Raw genomic sequence first — 23,283 nt, 5'->3', positions numbered from 1 at the left:
CCAACTTCTCCCCGTTTTTGTCCTCTTCCAGCAAAAACATGAGAAGCAAAACCCATACTCAGCTGAGAAAGGACAAACAGCAGAGAAGAAGCTCCAGACAGCAAGCATCCCAACTATGAGAGCCTGTCAAAGATTTCTTGTCACAACCCTTGACCATGTGCTTCTTGTTGCTACCTGGGAGCAGATCACTTCTGCATATACTTAGTGGGTTTTTGTTCCCATTAGAGGGGTTTTACTTATCATGTGCCTTGTATAAATTATATGCACCTAAAAGAACTGTGGTGCTGAAAGGACTCAACATGCAAATGCAAGGCAGTGTGTCACACTACTTCAAAGCACTTAAGTATTCTGCTAGTTCTATCATGTCTGATTAGAGTTCTAACATCTACTGACCTTCTCCTGTATCCAGAGCCAGTGCCACAATTTGTTATATATTGCTGTAGTCATGTCACAGCAATGCCATGCACAGAAACATTAAAGACTACAAAGTATTTAACCGCTGCAGATAGGCAGGGCACAAATTCCTCCTAAGCAGTGAGAACAGAAGACAGGGAAACTCTACACCTTCAAGATTTTATCTAGCACAAAGTTTATTTGTGTAGACAGTCTGACTGGTGTGCTTTGAGCAACACTTTAGAGACGAGTATTCAGGAAACGACACATAGTCTAAGCAAAATCAGTGCCAGAAACTAACTTGGTTTGTATCATAACCTGTTTTTATGCACAGCTGAATTATTTGGAGTTTCACTTCCTCTCCTTTTTCTCATCAAGAAAACACAGACAACAAAATAACAATCTTTGGTCTGCACTCCTGGGCTGAATCTGAACTGTGCTTGAGGTTACTCAAAGGGTGGCTTCAAAAGCATCTGCATGAATCACGGGGGAACAGGTCACCTGGGCCACGGCTCTCCCCTTGTCATATACATTAGGAAAGCCTTATGAAGCCAGAGGAGTCAGTTACACAAAAGCATACTCTACTGGAAATTTAAGCTGGATTTAAGATGCTCTGCACTGCTGAAGCAGTGCAAAGCTGCCTTTAGAGATTTGTGAATGTAGCTTCTTATTGTTACACCTCAGCTTTCAATAAATTCTCCCCGAGGGAACATATGCTTTCCTTCTACAGTTTCTATTGTTTGGATTATCTTTCTCTATCTATGACACATTATTTATTAGCATCTTGCACTCACTTTCTCTTATTGAATTAGCAAATGCATCCCATCAAATAAGGTGAGGAAAACAAGCTACTCACAGGAAGTAGCACACAAGGAACACAAACCCAAGCCTCCACTTCTCAGGAGAAGGTTTGTGCTCTCTGGCTCATTAAAGATTGAATCCCCACAAGCACTTGGGTATGAAAGCCAGCTGGTACCACTTAGTCCCTTCTTAAATCCAATGCCCAAGGGATGCAAAAACCTCATAAATGAGGAATTTCTAGCAGTACTTGGTTTTGGTACTTTTAATTTGTTTTAATGGTAACCGAGCAGGCATAGTCTGAAGATTTTTATTAGTGCAAATTGTACAAAGCTTCCTTGTTCTTTATACACTTCCCCATGCCCCCACCCCCAAAATAAAGGAAAATGTTCATAATCATTCATCTTCAGTATCATGGCATTAACAATTAATTGGAAATGACCATTCCCTCACATGCTTCTGGGGTTGGTCTATTTTAAACCAGTAACTGTGTTGAGAAGGCAAGGTTGTTACAGGCTCTGTAATATTGCTAAAATTTTTATTCTTTCATGTTGTCTCCTATATCTGTTTTTCTTTTTGACTTATTAAAGTTTTCTTCACTTTTATTTTAAACCAAATGCTAGCTTTAGTTTTTTGACATTGAGATGTTTTGATCAGAGCCTCAGCTGGTTTAAACAGACATAATTCCATAGCTCTATGGGCTTGTCTAGGTTTACTGCCACTGTCTGTGCCTTTCTGTGTTAAAATTGAGACAGAAAAACACTGGTGTACTAGGTTCACCTTATCAGACAAACAAATTGTCAAAGTCATGATTTATCCTGAATAGTAGATGTTTTTTAAAAGAGATTTTCTTGAAAATAAGGGGGTTAAAAATGACCTAATATACTGCAGCAAAATACTGAAGGCAATCAGTAAGACTGTTATTATTTCTTGAGATGGATAGAAATCTGCTATTTTCTATCTTCCCTTCCAATATCCCAAAGAATAATGATGTGATTTAAGAACATAAAGCTTGCAGCTCAATTGTGGCAATTTATGTTCCTGTAAACTTGAAGTAAGCCTGAGCAGCCCAATATTTTTACTGTGTATTGTAAAGAATGGCATCTCAAAGGTCATAGCAATTTCCACCATTTTACTTTCCAAATTTATTTCTCCTTAGTTTTTCACAGGGAAGTGTTGAGATTTACCTCTGACCCAACCTACTTTCCTCAAAACTTGAACTGTATATAAAGAACGAAGAGATTGTTCAATGAATGGGTTCTTTTCTGAGTAACACGATTGAAAGACAAACCTCACATCATAAGGAGGTATAATGTATCCCTAAATGCATTTCAATTCCAAAGTGAGAATGGTAAGCAACCTCTCGCTCTGACCTTTTCTCTCTTCACTGTATGTAATGTTTTCAGATTCTGTTGAGGAGTGTGTCTAATTCATTTTTCCGGCTTAGTGAGACTCACCCCGAGTCATTTCCTATTTGCTCTCTTGCTGTGAGTGGAGTCACATTCCCAGGGAGAAGTCAGCTCAGTTCCAGTGATTATCTCCACTGCGAGCATGCCCGGACCCCGGCGATGGCCTGAGAGGACGCCTGCTCATGCTGAGAACATAGTTTAACACTATGTTAATAAACACACAGGGAATCTGTTATGCAAACAAAGGCCCCAAGGCAAATCCCTCTGCCCTCAGAGATGCAAGAAGAGTAATAGGTTTGGGGAGAACAAGGGAATAGTACCGCATTTGAAATGCAGCCTCATTGTAAATGTGTCCAGAATTGCAGTGGGAAGAGTTAACGTGAAGACACGCTGTCTATCATTCTCTTTTGCCCTTCTTTTGAAGATCATTAGAGTTGGCATTAAGAGGAGTTATACGGATTAAAGGCAGCTAGGTCTGTATTAAAGGCAACTAGGTCTGCTCTCACTGCTCCATGAAACAGCTATCATCACAAAGCAGCATACCTTCAGCAGGCTATTAATTACATCCCACTAAAGTCCTTAAAAGGTAGTTGATTTTAACCTTAAAATTTCACCATTTACTTCTAAGAGACTATAAATTAAAATAATATTAATAATATTAAATGATGAAATAATGCATTTAGTAATGTCATAAATGAGTAAATAATAAATTACTGAAGTAAAAAGTATTAAGATAATAAATACTAAATGATAAATTGTCTTAATAAAGATAATATTTAAAGTGTAATAAGGGTAATAATAAAATAAAGCCTTCCCATCGCTGTGCTTAAAAATCTTTTGTACAATGCCTTTTTTTTTTTTCTAAACTGAACTATAACAAAAGATCATCACCTCTTTAAACTCTCTACACTCCCACCCCAGAACCCAACACTAAATTTAGAAACAGCTCAGGTTCTTCAATCAAGCTAAAATCTCACCACTCTCCCCTTTTCTTCATCTCTCCTCATCCCCATGTCGATTTTACACTCCAGCCACACAGAGATATACATTAGAAAATCTCACATTTTAACATGTCACTACAATACAGAAAAATGTCAACCATAAAGGCACCAGGAAAAAAAATGAAAGTATGCAGAAATTATAAGAAATATTCATTCCCTCATTGAAGCCTTTTTCAAAATCACAAAGAAAAAGGATAGGAAGCCTCAGTACTCACACATACTCTTCCCATTCTTCTGTTTTCATTAACATTTGTATAATTAATTAGAGTCCTCAGGGAAAAATAACCAGCACTTCTTTATACTTCTTTAGTTCTGAAAAGCAATCAAGACCTATAATAGCCTCTTAGTTCTGAAGTTTAATGTAAGCTTCTATGAGTGAGGGAACCATAATTGTTTTCTTTCTGCTTTTCTACAAAAAAAAAAAAAAGAAAAATAAAAAAAAGAAAGAGTTAGGAAAAATAATAATATATGATGTTTGGGACTAAAGGCATTTAAAAACTAATAATTCTATGTCCCAGTAGCAAATAATACATTTAGGAGCCTAGGATGAATTAAACAACTTGTAATTTTCGGTATAGTACTGTATCATTTACAACCTAGTCAAATTGTATCAAATACAACAACAATCCCGTAGCATTTTAACATAATTTATAGCTCCATGAGGTAAACAGAAGGAGAATTTTTTTGCTGCCTTCTGTTTGCTACTTTAATCACATTCTAGGGACACAATTCTGCGTGGAAGTGGCTGTAAATATGCTCATGCATTTCCAGCTCATGGAGGCGGTTACAATGCGCATATTAAGGACAAGTTTTACAACCAAATGTGTGATGCAGAATGCTTTGATGCTGATGAAATTGCACATCTCTAAGGGTGAGATTAATCCCATCTAACTTTGGCTGCTCAGGAAACTAACATAAGATGGTTTAACTATATAGTCAACAGAGAGTTAAGCAGCTCCAGACAGGGATTCCTCCTATCTACTTTGGACATCAAAGTTCGTCTACTAACGAGCTGTTGGACACGCTCCTCTGACTTGCAGAGTGTGCCCAAATGGGATGTTTAGATTAGACACCTAATTTCCAGACAAGTGAAGCTAGCAAACCTAACCCCATGCTGCAGCCTATCTGCACCACAGCCAAAGTCAACTTCAAGGAGGTTTTTTTAGGGAAGCCTGAGCTGGGAACTGAACTGAGCTGGGATACAATGAGGATTTGAAGCCACTGCAGCAGAGGTTCCATTGTGGATCTCTTGCCTGGGCACCTCTGTGGGGATCCTGGCCAGCCTCCATGGGAATTGCAGCTGCAGTGCCTGTGCTGATCTAACAGTTGAGAAGATTCAGGCTCCTTCCTCAGTCTCTGCTCCCAGCTGATTCAGTATGATCCTTTTCACTGCTCCCCACACTGAGAGAGAACGCTAAACTAACCCCCATAAACTAACTCCCAGACAAATAAAAAAAGTTAAAAAAAAAAAAAAAAAAAAAAAAAAAAAAAAAAAAAAAAAAAAAAAGGAAAGAAAGAAGGGAAGATAAAGAGGAAGGAATACTTTTCAACTTACTCTGGAAGTTACTCAGGAACTGAGGTAGAAGATGTAGCACATGGAGGACACAGGATCCCAGCAGAAAGAGTAAAGGAAAGAAAAGAAGGAAGGGGTGAAGAAGGAGCTCCTTGGCAGTGCTGAGACATTCAGCTGACTTGGCTGCTGAGAAACTTGAATTCTCCACTACCCTTCAAGCCTTTTACTGCTACTGAGCCAAGCTGGTTCTAAAGGAAACTCAGGTATGTCTCAACACAAGGTATGGATACATACCAAGAAGACTGGATTGATCTATCCTACCTGATGGAAACCTTAAATTTTGGTATTGGACCAATGTTTGGCACACTGCACTAACTCCCTGTTTTCTCTTGGCAGTGCTACTGAGCAGCCAGATCACAGTTCTGCCTTAAGAATGGGCTGGGGAATAGGATAGGCCAAGCAAGTTAAAGCTTTGTTGAGCCCAATGTGCACAGGATAACTCTGAGGTTGGAATCAGGATGTTCCATCTCTTGATGATAAGAAGGAAAATCACTGGGCACTGCCCCATCCAGTCAGCTAATTATCAAATCCAAGTTTATTCAGCATCCTTGGTCTACCAATAGCTAGGGACTTTGGAGAAGAATGCCCCTCATGATCTGTGTATACAAGAAATAAGTGTGACAGATAGATAAATCCAGATACTTGAGCAAAGTATGTTTGCTGCCTGCAGGGCACAATGACAAGGAGAAAATTATAGCCTGTACTGGGTTTTGCTGCAACATAAAATGCACATAAAATCTTTTTATGCCCTCACGCTCTGGTTTGCTCTGCCTGACTGACAAGGTGCACCAACACACTGGTATCAGTTTACACATCTCTTTTTGCGGAGAGGAATCCAGTGCCACACAGCACATGCTTCTTGCTGAGGCACTTTCCCCTCCACACCTGCAGTGCTGCAGCCCAGCTAGCAACCACTGACTGACTGCCTCTAAAAGCCTGTTCTGTGATCATTTCTTCCCTTTCCTTGACACACTGACATGTGCTGCAGCGACTATTACCTAGCATTGTACAAAACCACAGCACAAAAGGTTATGTATACTGCACTGCAGGCACAATTTGCATCCAGCCTTTGAAACTTCCCCTCCTTTCTCTGGCTTGAGGTAGAAAACAGGGCATTACAGTTCCGGGTGAACAAAGGCTGAGAGTCTGTTACAAGCCTCTGGGAAGTCAGGGTGCCAAACTTACCACCATGGTAAGTGGTAGTTAGTCAAAATGTTTATCATAAGAATAATGAGAGAGGAGAGAAGAAAAACTGCTAAGCAATCACTTTTTCACAATCCTGGTTTCTAGAGTTTGCAGTTCTACTGGTATAAGCCAGATGAGCAAGTGGGGAGTCATGGTCTTACTGGAGGCTGGATTGCATGATCTCCCTCAGTGCTACTGCTCTGGACCCACTGATGCACAACCAGAACTTAAGGGAACAGTATGGGACACAAGCTCAAAACCATCCAGGACAAATTCTTCGGTGACTGGTATTGGGGTTCTTGCAAACCCCGAAAGCTTCTGCTGCAGCAGGAAACAGAGGCCATGGTGTAGCACCTCAAGTCTTGGCTAGCCTGAGACAGGGACATCCCTCCCCATTGTAAATACTTGGCCCACCTTCCCCCTGTGTGATGTCTGGCCATACTCTCCAGGGCAATCCACATGGGAACCAGTGTGCAGGTTATTTTCTGGCACAACTCCCAAGTTCTGTGTAACTCAAATGACATTTTTCAAGGATGCTAGCGGGCAGACAAGGCTGGGGTTTTTTTGGTTTTTTTTTTTTGGTCTGACCTGTCCCCTTGTCTAGTAATAATATATTAGTGATTATACATGACACTTACATAACATTCTTCATCTGAACTGCTTCACTGCCCTGCAGAAAAAAAGGAACAGTGTCTGTCCCTACATTACTAAGGGGAAAAGTAATGGGGAAAGATGTGCTGACTGCGGTGACAGAGCAGAGCTCCTGAGCACACCAAGCAACAGGACTCACAGCCAGTCCTGAGACCTAACTCTGCACTTCTCTCTTTCCACCTGGCATCCAAAGCCCTCCTCATAATCAACCTTTCCTCAGCACTTCTCTTCTTTTGTTTTCCCATTAAAAATTTTCCCACATTTATATTAATGTTACTGATTTATCTAATGCTTTCTTCCTCAACAACATGATTCACAGCCAGTACACAACCCTTCATCAGCTCTTCCCCACAGGATTGGGGCAATCTTTTGCTGATGGTCAAGACAGAGAAAAAATGACTGACAATGCACAAGGCATTAGGGGCTGGATGTATCTTCCTGCCTGGCTGGACCTTCCTCACTTTAAGGTACTCTACAAGCACAGACAGAAAAAATGAGGATGTGCAGTAGGAAAAAAAAAATAATTGGGAATCATTTAAGATGTTCCAAACTGTATCACTTACCTGATAGACCCACTGTGGAAACCTTGCACTCCTGCATCTGAATAAAATTTCTGTTTGGTAGAATGACAGGATGACAAAATTCCCAACATGTAAGTTCATAGGGCAGTGAAGAAAGTAAGAGTTTTTACACTAACATAGGTCACCATGCAACATATTTCCATGGCATATGATTGAAGTGCAGCTGTACAATGTTCCTTCTACAATAATAGTTCACAAGTCAAAGCATAATAAAGTATTAGTACAGATCCCACTAGAACATGCATTGACTTGGGTGCCTGAAGTATAAATATTACTGCTGGCAGCCAAATAATTTTGATTACTACCAGGCATAGTGAAAGCTCTCAGAATTTCATCTTTTATTCTCTTATACTGGAAAAGAATAAGTATCAGACATATACTCTGCAAGTTCTTTTGCAAGAAATCTTCTGAGGACAGCCTCAAATTTTGTTTGGATATGGACAGAACTGTGGTTTGGAAAATCAGTCCAGAAGAGACTTTTTTAGGTATTCTCTTCATCTTACAATAGTCCACACAGCAAGATTTCTGTCAAAGAGTCACAGTATAGTTCAGGTTTCCTTGAACACACAGATGACCAGCCAGCATGCTCAGCTAACTTGTTAGTCAGTTTTTATTTGCAAAGGACAGCATCTGGTACTTAATCTCCAGAATAGAAGGAACCATTTACACAGATCTGAGATCACTTTGTGACAGGTGCCAAAGAGTCATTTCCAAAGGCTCATGAGCTGACCATATGCTACATCTTTCCCAAGCTGGAATAAAGGCATTCAGCCATCATAAAATTCATTAGCATTACAGGATAAAAAGATAAATTAGTGATGAAATCACACTAAATATATTGTAGGTATATTTATGTCTCAAACAAATGAAACAAAACTAATTATAATACCAAAAGTATGTTTCAGGGTTTGATTCCAGAAACATGTAAAGATCAAGCTGAATATTTGGTTTTGCAAGACATTAAAAAAAAAAAAAAGGTACACCACAATGCCACTTCTTTATCATAGTCTGTGTTCAATATATTACCAAACAAGCCTGAAACCATATTTATAGAAAAACATGGGAAGAATTCTCTGAGTAATCACTGTAAATAATGAAATTAGCAAATTATTCAATAATCAAAATGTTTTTCAGTCTGATTTAATTAAGTTCATGCCCCAGCACTGAACTACCAGAAAGAGACAAACAGGAGTCTGGTTACTAAAGTTTTACTTGTGGGAAGTGATGAGGATCATACCAGGGTCATACAAAAAGCAGTCATGAGATTTTCCTTATCATCATTTTTGTGGAAAAATTATGAACTGAGCTGAGGCACAGAAATTTTGCAGGCCTCAAGTTTCCCTAAGTCTGACCTCAGAAGTCCATATTCCTTAACCGAGGGTGAAAAGAAAGGAAAACATCCACATATTGTTCTCCTGTTTGCCAAAATCCCTCAACTCTATATATCTGGGCAGCTGTTTCTATCGCTTTCTCGGAGGCACTGCTTGCGATAGGAAACTTTTCTACATTTCTCAGAAGATATGGAGAAAAGGAAAGAGGATTGAGGCGTCTCCTGGGCAAGAATGAAAAATCTTGCCTCTCATGATCTATGCTACACAAATGCTATTTCACACACTTTCTTATTCCAAAGACTAATGTAAACTGGAAGAATCCTTTCTACCACAGGTGGCCAGTGACAATAGGATGGAGCTAATAAGGAGAAGTTTGGAGTAACCAAGCAAGCAATTTATCCAGAGTCATTCCCTGCAAAAAGGCTTTGCAGGATCTGGACTGTGTAACCAGCACAAGCCTAGCACTGACGGGTTCAGCCATCATTAATTTCCAGCCATTTGGGAATAGGTGATTATTTGACAGTAAGATGTGATCTGAGAGAGGTGCTATTAAAATGTGGAGAGAGCTGCTATTCTTGCACTGCAGCAGTGATCTAATACAATGGCAGAGCAGTGTGACTGGTAAAATTCACAGGGGAACAGACTTCTTCCCAGGGCTCAAATTATCAGCACATTTTCATTGCTGCCTCCAGAAAGAGACATGTAATGCTGTCAGATGCTCTTTGAGTTGGGAGTTTTTAAAAAGAGATGGAAGTGTATGCATTAAAGAAACCAATATTTACACAAGGACATTTCTCTCATGAAATATAAATGCTGGAATTTCGCTGGTTACAATCCTTATTTGGAGCTTTTACATGAGGGCAATAAACTGAAGAGGATGCAATGCTCCCTTCCCACTCACCATTTTGATTATCATATATGAATTTTAAAGGGGTTGGGTAAAATCCAATCAAAGCTTCATTTATAGATGCTTGTACTTTGTACTGCTGTCCTTGGTACACACTCATCCTTAGTCCAAGCAAAATAACTCCAATTCTGGCAACAGTTCCTGAAAAGGAATGTGGCTTTAATGAAATAAAAGGCTCATCATGACAAGTCCAGGTTGAGAATAACATCCTATCCCATTGCCATTACAGACAGAGACAGAAATATATCAAAGTTGCCTCAGCACTTGAAAGAGAATGGCAAATAAAAGGGACATGTCCAAGCAGTGCTGATGGCAGGTGTCGGAAAGTGAACATCAGCAGGATCAAATAGGAGATCTTTTCTCTGTTGCTTCTTGAAAAGGAATAAAAACCCCAAGACCCATAGAATTTTATTAAATACAAAAGAAAATTAGATTAGGGCAACACTAAAGGAAGAGCCTGGGGTTCCTATAGCATGGGCTTGCAGAGCTTGGCTTACTTGCCTCCCAGGACAAAGTAAAAAGGCAGAGTATTTGGCATCATATCTTTGCTAGCATTTCCTCATGGACCACCTCAACCAGCTTCTGGGTGGGCTGAGAGATATGTGAAAGCAGTTCATGGTGCATGGGTACTTTTTATGCCCCCCACCTTGATACAACCCTTCTGTGATGCCTCACTGAAGAAGAGCAGATGTACATGCCCCTGTACGTGTATGGGACATTAAGATTTCAGCTGGACCAGATTTGGCTCCAAGAACGGTCACCTGCTGCGGTGTCAAGCACCATGCTCTGGAGGGAGACGATTCATCTTCCATAGTTAAACTATACTGGGGCTCAGGAAAATTGTTTCCATCTCTCAGTTCTGCTCCATGTGACTTTAGTCAGATCCCTGAGGTCACATGTGTGTCACATGTATGTCATGTGTACGTCACATGTATGTTACACCATAACTAGGCTGGCACCACCTGCAGCAGACACCCTCCATGTGCACACAGCAGGGAGCCCAGGGCTAGAAGTGATTCATTTGCCTAGCTCTAGGTGAAATTACCAGCTGGGTTCTGAGCCAGCTTGGAAATCCCTACATCGTGCTCCACTGATCCATAGGGATATGTCTGCGCTTCTTTAATGGGTGATCAAGCTGGTACCATTTATTATATTCATTAATATTGCCAAGTTGAACACCCTCCTATGTGTCCCTCGACTCAGTTGCCTTCTAACTCTAGCCAATTTAACTTGTTTGGCAGAAATTTTACTTGCCCATTATCTGTGCAGTTATTTATATCTTTTCCTGCAAGATTTCAGGCAATGCTTTTCAGTCATTTCCAAGAAAAAAAGCTAATGAGAAAATGCATTATCCTCCTCACGGCAATCCTTTCCTTGGAATTCTCTCCTGAAATTGAGCATTAGGCAAAGACCAGAAATTTGTCTTGGGAGAAGAAGGAATAAATCAGGGTTGTGAGTAAATGAAAATTAGTTCAAATGTAGCCAAGGTAAAAGCCTTTGAATAATTGGTGTTTGTGCATATCTACGATAGGCTGCTTTGATTTTAGCAGCTGAATTCCCCAAAGAATCTTCACAGAATATGCTGGAGATTTTCACAACTCCTGTGCTTGAAGGAAGCATTGCCTGTACTACTAAGCAGAGAACAAGGGAGTGTGTTCAAGTCAAGGGTCATAGGTATGGTTTTCCTCTGTAATGACTGCTTTGATTCAGATACATGGGATTGTCTTTCCTGTGCTGTTGGTGCCCCTGCTGCTGACACCCAAGCAGCCTGGGGAATATAGCTGCACTATCAGGAGATGTGGGAAAAGGGAAAGAAAGAAGACAGATCTGACACAGAATTGGTACAGGATGCAAGGGGATACTGAAGTGAAGAGAGGTACCAGGAAAAGACTAAACAGGAAAAGGACTTTATGGTGAGTGGTACAAAGGACACCTAATTGTATATGGTATTACCATGTTCATTTATAAACACAGAACTGATATAAATGCTTATCCCACATATAGAAAGTTTAAATCCTGAAAATTCTTAATGTTTGAAAAATATGAGTTTAATAATTTTGTGTATGCATTGTCTCAGATTTATCTAAAAACAACTAAACAATAGAAAAGACAATAAAACATACACAGACATAACTTTCATTATCTGGAGCCTTTCTAAAACTCATGCAGGTCATAGCAGAGTTGAAAGTTTTCCTGCCAGCACATAGATTTGGCCACTGAGCTAATGGAGAGGCTGCTTGCATTAATAGATTGCTGTCCTCCTTGCGGGCACATGCTGAAGGGGGATGCAGCACCTGATTCTGGCAGATGGTTCCAGACAGAGCAGCAACATTCAGGGATCAGGATACCTGCTCAGATCTGCTCATGAGCTACCTGGCTTTGAAAAGGAGTGTGCCAATGCAGCTCAGATGCATCTACTACTACTCATAAGCATGTTTTTTTTTTTTTTTCTCTTTAAACCAATCCATAGAAGCCTAACCTTGCCTCTTCCTCGTCCTTGGCTCCTAGGCCAGCCATGTACTTGACTGGGCTCTCATGCCCCTTTCAATCTGCTTGCCAAGTCTTTCAACCAAGTCTTCATCTCACTGGATGCACAGCCTCTGATTTCTAGACTCAGAGCCCTGCTGCTCGTCTTGTGCCATATCCAGCCTCTCCATTCCCAGTCTATTCACCATTTTTCATCATCCAGCACCACTTGTGCTCTCCCATGAGGCCTCTCAATTCTATCCCCCTTGTCTTGATTTTGTAAATCACCTGTTTCCTTCACTCTCTCAGTTAGATCTGTCCTCCTTTCTGTCACACCTTATCTCAGCCCCACCAGATCTCTGTCCCACTCTCCCAACCCATGCAGTTTTGTCTTCCTCCCATGTGCCTTGCTCACTCTCCCCAGTCATCACTCTTTGTAGGAAGATTGGATTTTAATGTCCTGCCATAAAGATGCTGATGTCATGCCGACACAAAGGCTGAAATACCCTGAGGGAATTCCAGAGCTTGGAAACTTTGAGCCTCCTAAAATTGCTTTAGCACAGTCTAAACAAAAGGTTTCTAGCACGTTCCTTCCTCCAAAAGAGTATTTTCAAAGCCATTTCAATGCTACAAAAATTTGGCCTCTTGTTAAAAGACAATAAACAGAAATCATTACAATGTTCAGTCACTGTTGCTAAATGACAGACATGGGACAGGGCTGGTCAACCCTAAAATCAACTGATGTCATCCAACACACATTCACTAAAAGCAACTGCAAATAGAGTTGTAAAGTGTAAGATAAACTGTACTGAAGTCAATATGAAAAACAACCAACTAGTCTCTCAGTTTAAATGCCCTTTGAATTTCCTAGGTCAAGGAGCTTGAAGTGCAGACATTTATGTACGGTTAATCCATTCAGTGAACTGCAATAGTTATTTACTTGGTGTGATTCATATAATTCATGTAATTTAGCTGACCAGTCATCATTTAGCATCATCATAAAACTACAAATAACTGTATATTAAAAATATCAGCAACAACCAACCAAACACAAAAAAAACCCCTTCCTTTCAAGCGCTGGATGTAAAACTGCAGCTGGAAAATTATAATCTTGCAACAAAAAAAAAATCTTTTCACAAAAGAAAAAAGAAAACACTAAATACGCAATTTCTTACAAATGAGTCACTCAGATCCATTATTAATTGGACTAACTTTGGCTACTTAGAGGTTTTGATTGCTTTTGATATTGTTTATTTTATGATGTTTTAATTATTGTTGTTTATTTATTACAGTAATTGCATTTTAATTGTCTTTGGAGCAGCACCCTGACTGTCTTGGCAGGGAGTCACTAAATAAATAAAAGCATTATTATTATAAACATAATTGATGATAATAGTTTTTCACTGTTATTGTTAGCAATGCATAGAGAAATATATATATATATATAGTCTGTAAGAGAGAAACAGTAATCAGAACCTCAAGGTTATATATCCAACTCTGCCACTGATTATATCTATGACTTTGAAAAGTCAGTTAGACTCCCTCTTATCTCAATTTATTCATCTGTGAAAGGATTATCATAACACTGTCGAATCTCCCAGGATTAGCGTAAGAATTAGCTAATGTCTTTAAAGCATTTTGATCTCCTCAAATAAAAAGTGAAAAAAAACCAACTTAAATCTTTAGATTATTAATGGTAGAACAGAAAAATTGGTATAATCTACTAAACTGGAAAGTTACTCAAGTATTAATATTTTTAATCTATAATTGGTGCATTTATGTTGTCCATAAACTTAAAAAATTAATCATTCTACTACTACCTACTAGTAACAAAGGCAAGAATGCATCCCAGAAAGACAGCAAAAATGGCTTCCAAAGTTTCCGAGCTGAGAAAAAAAGGGGGAAGCGGTGCTTTGTGGTACATAGAATGTTTTCTCCTCCCTGTTTCTACATGCAAACACTTTTCTTAAAAAAAGAAAATAAAAGAAAAAAAGAAGATGACAAAATCCCAACAATCCGAAACCAAAACACACACTACTTTCTTTTCTTAGGATACTCAAATAAAAAATTTGTTTATGTGGCAATGCTGCACACTGTAATTCAGAGAACAAGTCCAAGCTTTAAAATCAGTCACTCAGAAACTTACAGGAAAAAGGAAAAGAAAATTTTGACACGTTGTGCAGAAGAGGGAGATTTAAAGATTTCATTGAATTTTTTAAAGTGTAAAATATTTGGATTTCATCTAAACAAAGTAATATTGTTCTAGGTTCTGAATCATTATGCTGGACTTTCCCTGAATTAAGTGGTTTGGTTTTTGGTTATTTTCAAGTAGCTTGTCAGAAACTGCTGCAACTAGTGAAAGTAGCAGAAAGAAACACTTGACTACAGTAGCCTACACACTTACCGGGTCTCAAGCCTGAGATGACTTATCTACCCTTCTTTCTCCATATTCCCACCCAAATTCTTGCATACCTTTTTACTGGTAATTAACAGAGTTCTGCAGAAATGCAGTAAAATCTCAAACAACATGTATTCACTTTTGCTATGAAAAGGTTCACTTGGCCTCATCAAGGTTCATTTTTCTGCTCACTATAGAGGGCTATACCCTAAGATGTGATTTGTCCATGAGGGGTTCTTTTGGTGCAGAAAATGCTGACCTGTCTTTCACAGCTGCATGGTTTGAGTTATCCTGCACACAACGATCTTTGCCATGCCATGCTTCACTCGCACACATCAATACTGATGCCTGTTGACAGTCAAATCCCTGTTCATGCTCCTATTAATTAAAAATTTATACAGCTGATAATTTGTTAACACTGAGAATATTGCAGCTATTATTAATGATATTTGGCTTCACATCCTTTTCTCCGTCCAGTGCTATTTGCAATGTTATTGATGACCGCAACAGGACATCATTGATGATGAAACTTACCAAATGAAACTCTGTTTTTAGTAGACTGTCTTACTTGTGGCAAAAAATTACCTAAAATCTGTAAAGAATAAATTCATACTGAGACTGTGAACAAGAAATTAATACTTTACACATATAACATCTCCAATGCAAGGATTTATGCTTCATGTTGAGACACCTGTGTTTGGCAGATATCACAATCATAATCGATTTTGTGAAGCGAGCTTAGTCACTGTAAGATCATGACAAAATTTTTAGAGAGAGCTCAGAATACCTCAGGTGAGCCAGATAAGCCTTTTATGCCAGAAGTGCCAAGCCCTAAGTATCAATCAGGGTCAATCAAAACTGAAGTGCCAAAGCACCTCTGAAAGTCAGACCCCAGATTACTTGAGCTGGGCATTCAAAAACCCAGGAACCCAAAATCGATGACAGGTCTCAGCAACTTGCCTGAGGTAATGGAGCAAAACCCTGGCAGAGCTAGGAGTGTATCTCAGTTCCCTGCTGCTTGAATTGCTGCTGTAGCTACTGTGGCATCTTCTCTCCTAAGAAAAGCCATGCTTAATGTGTCAAGCTTGTCCACCAAACCCAGTGTCAGAGCACTCTGCACACACAGGCAGAGGCATCTCACCACACCTGATCCCTGCATTTGACTCCTATTAATTTTCAACAGCAGCTTAAGTGTGTTATAATTCAGGGCCAGCCAAAGGATGTGCTACATGCAGCTGCCCAGGGTCCCATGATCCCCTTGGTCTCTATCTGTCAGCATCCTTTCTGGACAGCATCCATGAACCCCTGATTCACCTCTCATTGCCACATTAATTGAAAAACTCAGTTCTCCAAGATCCTGCAATCACAGCATCCACATCAGTTTTCTTAATGCTTTCATGATGAGAGTACACTAATTTTCCAGTCACTAGACAGTCTGTAGCTACATTTTGATATCTATGAGCTGCTGAAACTTAACAGCCTCAAAAAAATGCCCCCCCCCCCTCCCCCTTCACATAATCAATCCCTTTACCAAACATTCCTTCCATCTCAGTTGCTTACATAAGTCTGCCCAGGTCTCTTCTCTGTCCACAGACACCCAAAAAGTTTTGCAGGGCAAGTTAAAGTATAAATTTGCAGTACATCGACCTCCCTTCTCCATATTCTTAAACTTATGATTAACGCATTGTGTTTTACACTTTCTCTTCTTTCACAGAAGGATGAAATACCTCAGGTTACTTTACCATTACCATGGCACAAGGGCATACATGCAAAAATGTTACCATGGAGCTACTGAAACACTGCAAATTCACAGCTTCACTTCCTCTGTAGGAACTTATTTGGGTGTCCCTGCCCACAGCTTATTTGCACAAGTTCTCAGAGAGACCTGAGTCTGGCACCGAGAGAATCAAACCTCCCTGCTTATTATGGTGAATGGAGTTGCATATGTTGGAGTCTGTGGGGCTCTTCTTGCTTCTGAATAGCTGCCATTAACATTTATGGGGGGTATGCATATTGAGGAAAGAAGAGAATGGGCACCCACTGAGAAGAGAGCAGACTCCAGCAATTCTATTCTTATCACATTGTGTGCTTTAGTCTTCACTAATCTCAGTAAAGTATCCTCATGCAAGTCTTCTGAAATGTTGTGTTTTTTTTCTTTTTATCTCCATGGAAATTGTATTTTTTTAATAAGAAAGGTGATGAACAGTTAGCTTATGCTCCAGTAAATCCTCAGAGTGAAATTATCTCATTTAAATATCTATTCAACTTTCAAAACAAATATCAAAGTTCAGACTTTGCAGATTCATTCTTTGCCAGAATAAGTAGGAACTCTCCTTTATACCTGTTCAGGCTACTTTGGGGTCTGCTTCTTCCCTCATATATACACCTGTGTTCTCTTGTAAACATTTTAACCTGTCAAAGGTCTCTTCCTTTGTCCTAAGGCCAAGAGACTTTCACAATATGAGCTGTTTCTCAAAACCTCTGCAGTACTACAGCCAACAGCAGAGTTTCACCACAGGGAGGATAAGCACAGGCTAGGCTGTGACAGGATTTTTACTCTTTCCTGCTCTGAGCAAGATTAAAATGCCAGCAGCTAGTCCCAGTTAGCCCCTCTAACTGTTGTTATCACCAAGAGAGGTGAATCAGTGCTGTGCAAACGCTGAGAAATCTAATGAAAAATGTTAGTGCCAGCAGAAGCACAGAGGCTTAACTGAAGTGCTGATAGAGAACACTTTGGACAGCAAGAACTGATAGTTGCGTACAGAGAGAAAAAGCCTTCAGAGCTTGCCTTTTCTTCTTCAAAAGCATGCATGAAAATTTTCATTTAGCTAAGATTTAAATTAAGGTTTTGATTTTTAAAAGTTTTACAGTTCTTTCTAGTCTGCAACCAAGGAATGCTGGTGCGACTACATCAATATCAAATGAAAAGCAAATAGTTTCTTCTCTCTACTTCACACTCACAAATGATGAAAAAAACCCCGTCTGACCTAGAACAGATTTTTCCCCCTTTAATTCAGAAATCCCATGTTCCTTTCCCATAATACCAACTATCAAATGGGAAAACATTTAGTGTTTCCTCAGATCTAGTTGACATTTGAATTCTTAAAAACTTGGGAAACAAGTAAATGTGCAAGATTACTGTCTGCTAGAAATCAGTCAGCTTCATATGAGGTTACAGCAGAAAGTCTCAGCACCACAGAACAAGTAATGAGTGACACAGGGCAAAGGACTAGCTTGGACTTCAGTCACACTTCATGTATAATCTTCCCCCAAAATAAATAACTGAAAATGAGGTCCAGGAGCTACAGAAAGCAACAGAGATCCAAGGTAGCAGGAGAATACCAGTTTCTCATTTGTCTGGCCCCTTGGAAGAAGCCCTCAGGAGAAGATACAGAAGAGCATTTCCTGCCAAAGAACAGCCCCATAGAAATAATTTTGAGCAATGATTTGCAACTCAAGCACACACAGTTTGTATAGGTGGCTTATTAAATGAGAAGACATCCAAGCACACAGAAGTGCAAGCGATCCACAGATGCTGCAAGGCATTGTGGATGAAGCTAACTACACTTGTGCTATTGGGTCATTAAATCTTATTCACTCTTCAGAGATCTTTCCTACTTACCAATTAGTGCTACAGAAAGGAGAATGAAAACTCTTATGGCACAGCATCACCCTGCTTGGCAGAACAGGTGATGATGCCTAAAGCTATGACTGAGCAAAACAGAACTAAGTTTTGGAAGTAACATTTGGTACAGTCTCCTCACTAGCAATATTTAGTCTCTTGACGGAGTTGAGTGATAAATATATTTTCCATTATTTTAAAATGTTAATTGCACCACAAAGCACAAAAATTTAGTGGTATAGGTGAAAATTCGTACCTGCTTGTTCCCTGACCTGCTGTCCCCACTAGATGAGGAAAAGCCCAAAATGGGTCTTTGTATCCAGGTAATAGGAATATTGCATCAAATTAGGGATATAAACAACTTGATCAAGCAACTTGCTCCAGCCTGTGATAATCAATGATTTTGTGTCACTATAAGTGCTCTCTATTGTCCTGGTGTCCAGGCTCTATTGCCTGTTTCTCTTTTTATAAGTGCTGCCAATAGCTGCTGTAGTCTTGCAAACCAACCAGGTGCCTATGCCAAATGACACCAACTTTCTTCCACATGCCTCATTTCCCTTCAAAATACAGGCTTTTTCCCCAACCTACCACAGCCCTGATAGATGCTTTTCTTTATGAAGTTCCTGTAAGGATTGTAGGTTACTGTATCTTCTCATTTCTGTACTATGCAGTTTAGCTTGCAGGGCAGTGCAAGACTGGCACATCATTGTAACTGAGAACAGCTCCAGGACCTTTTTCTCAGCAACCAAGGCCTTAACCAGGAAGTGGCAAAGAGAAGTTGCCATGCAGAAGGAACTGTAATTAGACCCAAAGCAGACTGGTAACACTGACAGAGACAGATGACCTTGAGATGGATAGGTGATCAATAGACAGATAGTCTGGTTCTTTTGTTTTTAAATCATTATTGATAGTACATCTTAAATTAATCCATCATTCTGTAAATCTTCAACTCTTTTAGAACAAAAGCATTCTGGAAGTTTAATTTATCTTTTTTTTTTTTTTTTTTTTTTTTTTTTTTTTTTTTTTTTTACCAACACATACACTGAGCAACAATATACTGAAAGGCAAGAAATATCAAATCCAGAACAAACTAGTTGTACTCAAACATTTTACTCAAACATTTGTAATTAAGGATGATAACCAATTACAGAAATACCTGGAGTAGCTCCTGATTCACTAGCATATCAGAGGTTTCCTAATCAATTTGAAACAACTAGACACTGCTACAGAAAATAAGTAAGATCACAGCATTTGCTAATGAGTCTCAAAAATGGATTTCACTGCATGAAAATCTTCATTGTCAGGAGAAAGCCTGTGTTCCCTGAATCTTTAAGGTCATTTCCATTTGCATTCAACTGGAGAAAAGTCCTTTGTTCTTTTCTTCCTTCTCACATCCTCTACAACTTCACACTTTTTTTCCCCTCTCTCCCTCTGTGAGTTGGTGTTTTATATCAATGAGCTACACTAACTGCTAAAAATGCATCCAAAAAAGACCCTTTGTGCTGAAGTAGCTCAAATCCACTTCAATTATTACCTAATTTCTCTATGTTGCTCTGATTACCATGAATATAAATTCGGAGATGTGTGATTTCTGGAAAATTGTATGGCAGAAGATGCAACAGCATAACTCTGAAGCACACACCAGGGTAGTGCATTATGTTATAAATAATACCACTTAAACATTTGTAAAACGTAAAGCTTTTCTGAGCTCTTCTCCTTCCCCTGAGACTTGAACTCTTGTTGAACAAGCTGTTCAAAGCTCACCACTCTGAAAAAAATCCTACCCCAACAAAAGAGTGACAGTGACTTTTTTTTTTTCATTATTATTATTATTATTAAATCACTGTTTCAGGTTGCCAGTTGCTTGGTCTTCTGCAACAATAAAAAAAAACCCAACAGGTATCCATTTGACCTACTTGTCCCTAACCCAGCAATGTTTGGAGCAAGATGAAATCTGATGATAATGAACTTTTCTTGAAAAAGGAATTGCAAACTATGTCCCAGACCCTGCAATCAATTATTCATGTGAGCAACTTTGAACTCAGCAGGAGCACCCACAGGCATAAACCTTCTTACAGGGGAACAGTTGGCAGGATCAAGACCCACCTCAGGAGGAAGACACACAACACAACATTTGAACCCTTTGTGACTCTTTTTATTTTATTATTTTTTCCCCTTTTTGACCTTGTTATTGTTAAATTTCATTTCCCACTTCCAATTGAGAGTAGAAGTGAAGATGCCAAAATAAAAAGACAAAAACTGTTGTTGTGCTCAGCTGGAAGAGAAAGTCTTAGAAATCTCTCTAGGAAAAAAAAGTAGGCAGAATTTTTCAGACTAATTTCTAATTCCCAAAGGGCACCATGATAGTTTAAAGAAATTTTGTAAAATTTGTAATAGAAAGCAAAGGAAGAAAGTAAGTTACTGGTGTGTTGCAATTGTCCTGCCTAACTTCCCTCACCATAATCTTTCTTCATCAAGACGTTAACTGTCCCTACCCAGGTGATGCTGCAGAGCTCTCTAGATGCAGAAAGACCCAGGCCCACATGCCATGTAACCCTCTGGCCTACAACCACAAGAGAAAAGCCAACTTTTATGATCCTCCTTCCAAAGAAAAGGGGCTGAAACACTCATGGGCAGAGAAGATGGCACCCTTAGAAAAACTCTCTGCTTCAAAACAAGCACTTCTTTGTCTTTGAGCTCAACAAACTCAGGGAGGGAATGAGATGACTGGCTGTTGATAAAACATTGCTTAAATGCATAAAAACCATGTTTGTATGCCCGAATCTCTCCTTTCCAAATGCGGGAACTTGGATTTAAAGAGTAAATTACTGGGTCAGAGGAATTAATATCTCACTTTCAGATGAAAGCTGGTAAGGGGAAAAATCCAAAGAAATGAAGACTTTATAGGACAAGGTTATAAAACAAAAGAGGAACAGGTAGTGTTAGGATTGCTGGTGTTCCTGAGGAGTAGCAAGCACAAGACATCTCAAGCTTGAAGCCCTTGAAGTAGACATTGCAATTAATGTCACAGAGTGGGAAGTGGGAGAGCACCTGTAAGCTTCTGCAAGGTGATTAATCTAGGAAAACTATTACTAACATAAGTGCATGACTGTACAAGAATTGCTCAGAAGAGCTGGAATATGTGGTAAACTAGAAAGGGAAGACATATTCCTGTACAGAGGTGTTCCAAGAGTGTTGAAAAGCAAATACACACTATTCATGGCACTAGCCACATGTTTTTACAAGCCATGAAATGCCTCATGAAACACCTAAGTACTCTATTCAAGCTGTGTGATAGCCACTAACAGTTTCCAGTATACAGCTCTGTCAAAATCCTCTGCCAAACAAAATCTGTTCTTTGTGCTGCTGTTGGGTAAATAAGCAAGAGGATCCCAGCTGAGATTAAGGTATAGGATATAGGTGTTTTGCATTGTGTGAGACCACAGCCTGTTCAAATGTCCACACTACAGAGGGATGACACTAAATTGACAAAGGCTATGAGAACACCTGCTTGGTTGTTTATATTCACTGAAAGGCATGCCCTATAGTGACATGTCTTAGCCTTATGACAAGGGAATACAGGTATGATTAGATCAAAAGCAGGGGAGAACTACCTGAGTTCTTTTTAAAAATGTCTCTTCATTACCTAAACTTAGCAAACAAAAGGCAGAAGAAAAGTCACTGTCTGAAAGTCAGAACTAGACAAAATTCAAGCTAGCCATAAGGCAGACTTTTTTAACAGTAAGGATAATTAACTACCAGAGTGTTAGAAAATTACAGAGTGGAATCTCCATCACTGGAACTGTTTCAGAGTAAGGGTGGGATGTCCTTTTTTTTTTCTGACAAGCTCAGATGATAAGTCAATTAGGAAATTCCTGTGGCCTGCATGATTACTGAGGTCAGAAGAAGTGGCTGTGTTTCTTCTGACTGTGCATTTTGCATGCTGAATGCCAGAAAAAATCCTCCGCAAAACTCCACAGTGTATAGCTGAATGCCATCTGTAACTCTGGGTTTGTTTTCCTTTCATCCATTGTTTTCCTTTCATCTGCTGAGCATGTCCTAAAGACTGCCAGTGGTTAGGCTTTATATGGTGCTTAACAGCAGCATTCCCACCATGTCCTAATTATCAGAGCTTTAGAAAATATGAAGGAGATCAGTCATTCCCACCAGCATATAGAAGCTTTGAAAAGAAGAGTACTCATAATTGTACATTATTCTCATTTTAGCTCTTATGCTGGATCGAAGTAAAAAGAAACCCTCCAAATCACTCTGCATCCTTGGTGCTGTGGTATCAAAGGGTGTCTTTGGGATCCCAAATTGTTGCTTTGTCAGGGAGAAATTAATTCAAAAATTAGCTTGAACATTTATGGGTCTATATAAGCCAAATAGACCCACAGCTAGTCCTGACAAGCAAAGCCTGTAGACACAAGGAGGCTTATACATTCCACTAGCAGCATTAAAACCCATTGATTTTGAGGGCTCATTTCAACCTCTGAGAAGAGATTAACTTCTAACATATCACTAGTTACCTGAAATTGCAAATGATGCAGCAATGAAGACAATTTCAAAACCAGACTTCAAGAACAATAGTGTGACTATCTCTTATTTGAGAGGTGAGTCTCCCAAGCAGTCAGAGAAGCTAAGGTCCTGATGGTTGTGGCCTTTGTGACTTTCAGCATTGATGAATGAGGGGCTACCGAAATAAGTAATTTTGTATCCCTGACAACTGTAGTATTCTAAGACATTGAAAATGCTTATATGACAGAAATATAGCATACTCTCCAGTAGCAGAAAAAAAAATCTTCATAAAGGCTAATAAAAAGTTGGCATCTGTATGTGAAACATTTAAATTTATACCAAGATCATGCCAAAACAGTATGAAGAGAAAACCCTGAATCAAATGAGGTAATAGCTTAGAAAACGTGCTAGAAAATTAATAAATTACATTTCATTTTGCTTCAACTAAAA

This window comes from Zosterops lateralis (assembly GCF_965231275.1).
Source record: "Zosterops lateralis genome assembly, chromosome: 1".
Lineage (NCBI taxonomy): Eukaryota > Metazoa > Chordata > Aves > Passeriformes > Zosteropidae > Zosterops > Zosterops lateralis.
Note: the sequence above shows the minus strand (reverse complement) of the source record.